This window comes from Triticum aestivum, chromosome 4D (assembly GCF_018294505.1).
Source record: "Triticum aestivum cultivar Chinese Spring chromosome 4D, IWGSC CS RefSeq v2.1, whole genome shotgun sequence".
Taxonomy (NCBI): Eukaryota; Viridiplantae; Streptophyta; class Magnoliopsida; order Poales; family Poaceae; genus Triticum; species Triticum aestivum.
Window position 1 is genome coordinate 138,811,075 of NC_057805.1, and position 8,918 is coordinate 138,819,992.

Genomic DNA, 8,918 nt, shown 5'->3' on the forward strand with positions numbered 1-8,918 from the left:
ATTACTACAACACCAGTTGCAGGTACATGTTATGCGATGATCATGACGCGAGAGCGATGTTACTTGTTTTGGAGTCCTTCTTCTACTTCTTCTTCGATCAGGGAATAGGTTCCAGGTCGGCAGCCTGGGCTAGCAGGGTGGATGTCGTTTGAGCTTCTGTTTGTGTTCCATCCGTAGTCGGATGTTGATCTTGTGTATGATGTATTGATGTATTCTTGTGGCATTTGTATGCCTTGTATGTATCCCCATATATTATGTAATGTTGATGTAATAATATCCACCTTGCAAAAGCGTGTCAATATGCGATTCTATCCTTGGTGGGACCTTCGAGTCTCTTTAGGATAGTATCGCATATTGGGCATGACACATAGGTAGTAATATGGCCGACAGTTGTACAAAGGCAACGTATGGCATCGTTGGAAACCACAAGTAAGGTTCATCTTATCATAGAGGCAAATTAGATGTTCTTACGATGATAGACAATGCGTGCAGAAGACACGTGTTGCTGTAGATGGTCCATCTAGAGGACATGGACGATGAGAGCCAAGCGGTGCTCTGCGGTAACCTTGAAAGGGAAGGTGCAGATACGTCCTTCATGGATGTTTGCACGGCGGTGGAACTCCGACCAGTTTGTGGTTATTGTGGCTCTCTTGTCTGTTCCCAGCATGATACGACAATTGGTGCGCAGATTGATGTTTGCGAGTCTGACCTTGAGTGTGTTACCATCTGGTTTGATGTACTCTTCCAGCTTTTCTTTGGTGTAGTGGACCTGAAAATACTGGTACACGAGAGGAATTAATTGAGTAGATTGCAGAGTATGTATAGTTTAAATATAGACAGTGAGAACAATTATCAGTAAATATTGGCACGAATCAAAAGAAGAGTGCAAATACAGGAAAATGCAAATACAGAGAAGCATGCTACATTCCTTCCTATGTGGAGTATAAGATGTAAATTGGTTGTTTCTGTGATCATGCGCACGCTAGTGAAGGAGAACAAATACAGGAAGAAAGAAAACATGTATATCAGACTATATGAATATTAGTTTCTAAGCAGGGCACACAGCTTTTGCAATATTTCGCGATAAAGTCAATTTGGTGAATCAAAAGCACACTGCAGGCTGTGCTTCTGATGATTAGTCAGGTAAGTAGTTTGGTTGTGAGGCATAAGCAAAGATAATTCTATTTTTCAATGAAGTGGATGGAAGGAGTGTACCATCCGTTGGCCTGGCTTTGCGAATGTTTTGTTGATGGTGCAGACATAGTATTTGATATCTGGTTTTTTGCGTCAGAACATTGCATACAACTTGTTCACATGGTGTTGATAGAACTTTTCTTCATTACCCTAGTGACAGTATTTTTCAAGCTCTCCACAGTATTGGATAGCAGGGGGTGGTCCTGAATTTTAAGATAGAAATGAAGCAACACATGTAAGAAGGCTGAATACTATTTATTGTTAGGAGAGTAAGTTCTGACCAAGGGAAAAGTAGAATTAAGCTTTAAACCTATTGTAAGAAGAATATAGTAACTAAGTTAGTTAAGTTGAGCATTATTGATCGGGTTGATATATGCTATCTCGGTTCTAAGGTGGAATATTGGCGTTGTAGAAGTACATCAGATCATAAAAACTATCCGGTCGTCTTATTTTAAAGGGAAAATATCAGAACAGGATAATAAGCATTGTAGCTTGGCATTGGCTCACCGCGAATGATATACTCCGACTGCTCATATTCTTCATCCTTTATTAAGTATCGAGAGAATAGTTAGTGCGAGAAATCAGAAATTTGTTTGCTGGCAAAAGGAATTGTTGGCTTACAGTTAATTTATGCACTTTAAAAGAGTATTAACATGGATTTAACTTGTGTAGCCTGGTTCTTTAATAAACAAATCAGTATGCAGTCATTTGAGCATATGTGAAGCAACCGTTTGAGGCTATTTCATTTCGTTTTGCTGGTTAATATCTGTACAAGTACTGTAGAGTTGGGCATGAATAGTGTGTGAGCTATTGCCTTAGAAATATCGTGTGAGGTATAGCAGGCATATCAATCAATTAAGTAAATACTTGTGGAGGTTATACATAATCATGGCAGAAAAGACTGGAAATTTGTGTTCATCTGAAGTATTTGGCAAAGGGTGGAGAGGCAGGTCAAAGACGAAGTGGTGGATTCATGGATAGAATAAGATTAATCGATTTTAAAACCTAGTGTCAGCCGCACCTGCTGGGATTCGGAATGGGTGGCGGTTCTTGTGGCAGAAGACGGTGCTTGTCGACGGAGACCGGCCCGCGCCTGAAGTTGGGCTGGATTAGCCATTGCCGCAGAAGAAACCGATGGCTGGCGATGGTGACTCTTCGGCACGTGACAGCGGCTTCGATCTGCGTAGCCGTGGTGCTTGACAAGGTGTCTCCAATAGTGGCGGCAGATCCTGCACTTCGCCATCTTGGGCAATGTTCCCACAAAAATTGCAATGATCACTTGTCTCTCATCCCTTCCAAACACTACCTCTTCCTCAAATTCAAGTGCTCGATTATCCCAAAGGACCCGCTTTAGCTCCTGGCCCGTGTAGATTCTATAGCATGCAAAGATCGATCAGTTAACAAAGGAATGGCCAACTTACGGGTTTTATTTACGACAAGAATATGGCAGATTACTTACTGCAAGTCAGCAAGGATAATCGTTTATGTATTCGATGGTTCTAGCTGGTGCGTTGACTGGACAGGAACGACATAAAAAATGGCAATGGTCCTTCAAATGGAATCTTCAAAACAAAGAACCGATGAAACCATATGACATAGAAAAATCTAAAATGAGGTGCTTCATATGGTTAGGCATGGAACATCATGACTGACCAATGAAACGGGCGGGCGTGCTAGTTGGTCTTGAGATAAATCCAGCAAGAACAGACCCATGCTCACCTTTCTTGGAAGGGTGCGACTGCTCTAGGGACAACAAGCCACAAGATCAACCAATCAGAAAGAAACAATCTGCCCTATATTTAGTTTCAGACTTCCAGTCACCGAAACTGGATGGGCCAAAATATGATCTTCAGAAAATGTAGGAAATAATAAACAAGCAAAAGGATTATCCCTGGAAATCAATAATGTTGCAAAGCAGTTAAGATCATATGAAAAATTACATATCTTACCCTGCTGCTTGCACAACTCAACGCCTGCTCCTTCTCCCTGTCACTGGCATGGTTGCATTATACACTATAACCAACATCCATGAATAAAATTTAGTAAAAGTATTTGATAACATAAGAAAAGGAGTGAAATGAGATATACAGTTGGTTCAATAGTCCAATGCTTTGCTAGATCATAGAAGCTACTCTAAATACATGACTCGACAGTATGGGAAATTAATAAAGGTACGATATTAATGATTTATTTTCATATCAAAAGAAGATAGGTAGTGGAGATTGCATTATTAAATAAATAACAAAAGAATGTACTTTTATGTAGAATTAAAGTGTGGAGAGCAAACAAATAAGCCAGAGGGAAAACTATGTATTAGTCCTCATGAATAAAAAGTTCAGTCTTTCTTAGTCAAGAATCTACTAAAATGTAATTAATATACAACAAATCAATTTTAAAAAATCCTGGGAAAACATGCCGACCAAAATAAAGAGGTAGAAAGCCTATTTTAAATCCATGACTGGTTACAAAGTTGCATCAACCTACTACACTAAATATATAATGGCAGTTCTAGATGCTGCTTAACACTCAAATTAGAAGAAAACACTCAAATTTCCACGAACTGAATCAGAATCATCTAAGGAGCACGCACATAAGTAAACTATAATGCAATTATAAAAATCAGTATTGATCTTGGCTTGTGCTTCCTTTGACATCTCAATACGATTGAAAATATTCTCCCAACCAATAGTTAACTACAACATGGTGTGATGAGCATTACGAATCTAAAGAGCTTCTGAAATAATTATGCCACCGTGAGAAGTTCCTAGTGCTGTTGAACAAAACCCCAAAGAACCATTAGCTACTATATCTGCGCGACTAAAAAGTAGCAGACAGTAACATTTTTGGTGTTGATGAACCAACAATCCAATATATAGGTACAGAATTGTGTGTTATTATAAATCCATAGAAAGTGTGCAATGTTACTGACTTGCAAAATCTCAAGATACATCAGACCACATACTTCTTGACAATACAAAGAGCAACCAAACATTATCTATACCCGATTTGTTCATAAATGATTAGAAGTATGAACTATTTGTATTTCAGGGAACAAATCACTGTAAGCCACCAAATAAATACAGTAGAGGAGATGTTCCTACTCACGCCTCTCACATTTGGAAAGCAAGGCAACTGAATAAATAAGTAAAACTGCAACTACTTTTTTTTAGTATTTCTAGTGAAAAGAGGAGCATGAACGAATCATCACCATGGAGCAACAGTGCATGATACCGTGCAATGCAACAGTCATAGCTATAATTGTTCATGTTAGCAATCTATAGCAAGAAAAATAAAATTAAACCCATCTTTATTGTCCGAACCCATTATTTTCTCCTTTGATTTTGAAGATAAAAGGATGGAATGATTATTCTTCATATTAGTAAGATAACATCAACACAAAAATTAAATTAAGAAACCATCATCTTGTCCAACCCAATAGCCCCCTTCTTTTTCTTTGAAACTTAAATTATGCATTACAACCATCATTGTCCAGACCAAACATGTACAGTACAAAAATAGATAGATGGGAGAGGTCGGGGAGCGATATCACCATTCCAGGGTACCATCTTGAGCTCGATGAAGGCCTCGGTGGTACTTGCTCCTCGGCCAGACTATGAACTGTCAACCAAATGAAATACATGCTACATGTCACAAAAGACAATCAAAAATGGCGTTTTGGAGGACGTAGGTCGATTAATGCTACTTGTTACCGAACCATGAGACCTGCTACGAAAGCAAGGGCATGAATTGTTTCCTTTTCTACATTCAGGCCATCAAACATTACAAAAAGCAAATACACTTGATTTATCAAGCAAAACATAGGAGGCGGGATTTGGAAGTCTGCCGCTTGCATCTCTGATCCTCATGTCATTATTTAGAGATGTAAAATTAAGTGCCCTTTCAAAATTTGAGCTCGAATAGAATAATCAGACCACCCTGCATCATTGGCCGACATATGCATGCTTGCTACTGAAATTTTGAGTTTCTCAAACTGAAGAATCGTCCAGAAGTGATCAAATGAAGCATGGTGTATTCTTTTCAACAGAAGAAAGACATGGCTAGAACACAACTTTATCTCGAGCAGATTTTTAGTTCTATGAAAAAATAAAGAAGAGAGAATGCAATAAAACAACTAAAAAGAAATTAAGTATGCACACCTGCACCTACAAAGGTTTAGTATTTTACCTATGCATACAACAAAAATATCAGATCAAAACCATGTTCTTGCTCCCTTGGATATAGCCATATATATATATATATATATATATATATATATATATATATATATATATATATATATATATATATGAGAAAGAGTGAGGGATGGAGAAAGGGGAGCGTGAGCAATAAAGCTGGGTATACCTTGTTGCTGCTTGCTGTAAACTGTGGGGGTAGGAGGTGGCGATCTGCTGCTTCATAATAGATGTTGTGTACTGCATAGCCAGATTAAAACATTAGTAAAAAAACATTTGCTCTTCCAGTGAAAAATAAGTAAACATAAAGGAACAAATCAGCGCAAGATGCAGATGGATAAGGCAAGATCATTTAGTAAAACTGAAATATTCATCAATCAAATGCTAAAAGCATATATGACTACATTTTAGAGGGTTACGATGTAGAGCATAGATAGATCTTAATAGCAAAAAAAATCGGTTCCAAAAAAGTGGCAAGTCTTAATAAATATGCAATTAATTAGATATCCTTCCAGAAACAGTAAAAATCCATATTGGTTCCGATTGCATTTCTCTTCGTGTCTTCGGAAGCTATCCTAACCTTCCAAAATGGTAACCCTCACCCAAGGTCCAAGGAGAGTCTTGTGAAAGCTTTCAAAAGTATGAATGTTTAAGAAAAGCCGCCAATTGAAAATGGAGACCCAGCTCATGAGGTATTATACTTAGACTGATTTACGTGTTGATTGTTCCAATTGCTGAGAGCATCATACTCTGAAATAGAGAGCATATGTAGGCACGCCCAAGGATTCAAATCGTGTTTAATACTCCCTCCGTTTCTTTTTGGATGCATATAAAATTTGGTCAAAGTCAAACTTTGTGAACTTTGACTAACTCTGTAGGAAAAAATATCAACATCTACAATACTAAAGCTATATGCTATGGAAATTAATTTCATGATGCATCTAAGAATATTGATTTCATGTTGTGAATCTTGATATTTTTACCATTACAATCGGTAACTATAATTGTAGTGGTTAATTTTCCAATTATTTTCTTTGAAGTTCTATGCAAGTCCAAACTCCGGCAACACATAACAGCAAAAGGAGCTTGCAAGAGCTAAAAAGCAGCCCAAACAATATCACTGACGGGTGCTGGGTAGCACCCTAAAGGAAAAACAACTCACTCCTATGTAACTTGAAAACCAAAAGCTAAAAAAGATAAGTTTAAAGACATACCTCAATGCAAGATGGAATCGCAGCTAGGCAAAAGCAATGGCTGCTATAGCAATGCCTTGATATTTGGTACATCAACATATGCATGCCATCTGCAAGCAGAAGTTCAGTTCAATCCCCAATTACCTCAAAATATAAACATATAAAGAGATCTTGAACAGAGGCATAGCATGTATTGTCAACTTCCAAGTAGACTCTGAGAATTTGACAATCTTTGAAGCCTTGCTAGTAAAATTTTAAACTGCCACCGTCTGAAATGCATATACACACGACCAAACATCAAATGTGAATGTTAAATTGGCGAATACTTGGGGGATGCACAGCATACCCAGAAAAGGGTCCACTACACACACGACTGCAAATACCCATCATATGTATGTAAGTGACCACAAAAGCACATAGAAACTGCAAGGAATTTTAGCAACCAAAGTAGACTAATCTAACACAACCATATCATACAGAGCAATCAACTAAGACGATAAGAACATAGTACAACATGATTTGAATCACATGTTTTTCTCCATTGGAGCGGTGTGCGCTCTCCACCTGTTGGCGTTCAACCGTCATGTGGGAGGATAGGAACGGAGGAAACTGAATAAATAGGCATGGTGAAAATCCCCAACCCTACCTGCCTCTTACCTTCTCGCCCGCAGGCACGAGGCAGCGGCGGCGACGCCGCTTGCTCATCCACCCCACCCCTCACGGCTGCGTGCGCCGGCCGCCGGAATGAGCCCGCGACCACTCTGTGCCATTTTCATCGCCCGTCCTCTGCCACCTCGGACTCGGCCTCTCCCGCATCTCCACCTCCGCCTTCGCTTCTGTCCATAATGAAGGAGAAGTAAAAAAAGATTAACCCATGCAGGCATTTTACCGAGCAGGTGAAGAGCATGGAGTGAAACTCACCTTGGAACAAACGGTGCGGACATGCATACGGAAGAGGCAGAAGCAAGAAACCGAGCAGCGGTTGTATGAACAACAAGAAAATTAGAAGAGAAAGGGAAGAACAAATCAGTGCTTGAAGAGCGATGAGAGAAATTGATCTGTTGGAAGGGGATGCACGTCCTTACCCTAACTGAACGCATAAGCATCAGCCACAGCGAGGAAAGCCATGGCTCTCTAGCAAGCAGGCAGCGAGAAAGATGATGGCGGGCAACGACGGCATCAGACGATGGCTTGCGGAGACACATGGAGAGGCAGAGCATCGGGGCTGAGTCCTCTCCCGTCGTGCGACCTTGGAGAAGGAGGGAGCCGACCTCCGTCGCTCCACGTACCTGAAGACGGCTCAGATCGGGAACCACCGCTGCGGCCTGAAGACAAGCGATGGGAAGGCGAGGAGGAGGAAGAGGCGAGGCGGTGGAGGAGTAGCAGTCGGTGGCGGGGCTCCTAGGGCACAGGAGGAGGAGGTGGGAGGGAGTGGCGGCGGACAAGGGAGGGAGGAGTGAGGGGCGCGGGGCTGTGGATTGGGGCTAGGGTTCGATGCCTTTTTCCTCTTGCTCGATCGCTGTGGCCCTCGTGCGACTGCTCGCTGTGGATTTCGCTCGTGTGGTGCGGTGTGCCCTCGCGTTTTTTGCGGTGGTTTTTACCGCTCGAGCGATGGTTGTGCCTAGCACTTGTTGAGGATTTATATGTTAGATCCTTTGACAATTTTAATATATCAAATTTCATTTGGTATCAAGTTTCATGATTGTCATTTTGGATACACAAGTGCTCTTCCTTGCAAAACTAACCCATGTAGGTAGATGAACTCAAACTACAAGTGATGCTCCCAACTCTTGATGAACTAAATCAACCTTGAGCATCCAACACAAGTTCGACTACATGATCAAGATCAACACCACCACCCAAGGTATGTTATTCCATCTTAGAGAAGCTTTACCCCAAGTCATAGGTCAAAGCAGCTCAACAAGATGTGAATATATCTAAATGCTTAAACGAAAAAATGATAACCCCATTTTGAGCTTAAACGATGAGTATGACCTACGATCAAGTGTTCTCACTTGACTCCTCAGTCAATATACTCTAACATAGGTGACTTTATCGCCGACCCTTTCTAGATGAAGTTCTCTCGTGTTTCTTCGTGTTCTTGCATTTGTTTCTTGCTTGTTTGTTCCCCTTTCAAAAAAACACTTCATCTAGATTTATTTTCTTTTCTCTGCATCTAATTCATTGCAAATATTTTAGTTAATTCCTTGCAAATCCTTGTGAGATCTTATTTGCCAAGTGAGCTGAGATGACAAATTTTTTCCTCTGTATTGACTCGGTCTCACCGATTTCTGCCTATCGGCTAGACCGAACTGCAATAATGCATTGTAGACTATTC

At 40.4% G+C, this 8,918-nt stretch overlaps 1 long non-coding RNA gene across 22 annotated transcripts; it reads right to left on the minus strand.

Moving 5' to 3' along the window:
- Positions 1 to 390: 390 nt before the first annotated feature.
- LOC123096895 (uncharacterized) lies at positions 391 to 8,140 on the minus strand. 22 transcript variants are annotated; one of them, XR_006446747.1, is made up of 11 exons: positions 7,502 to 8,136; positions 7,238 to 7,416; positions 6,602 to 6,690; positions 5,557 to 5,627; positions 3,144 to 4,812; positions 2,848 to 2,937; positions 2,654 to 2,756; positions 2,216 to 2,567; positions 1,702 to 1,738; positions 1,216 to 1,397; positions 391 to 778 (listed from the first exon to the last, which is right to left on the minus strand). It is a non-coding gene; the product is annotated as an uncharacterized lncRNA (long non-coding RNA). The 22 variants fall into 22 exon arrangements; XR_006446745.1 differs by lacking the exon at positions 1,702 to 1,738 and having other exon boundaries at positions 3,144 to 3,207; positions 4,745 to 4,812; positions 6,602 to 6,849; positions 7,227 to 7,416; positions 7,502 to 8,125; XR_006446752.1 differs by lacking the exon at positions 1,702 to 1,738 and having other exon boundaries at positions 2,848 to 3,041; positions 3,144 to 3,207; positions 4,745 to 4,812; positions 7,502 to 8,124.
- Between the last annotated feature and the right edge of the window lie 778 nt (positions 8,141 to 8,918).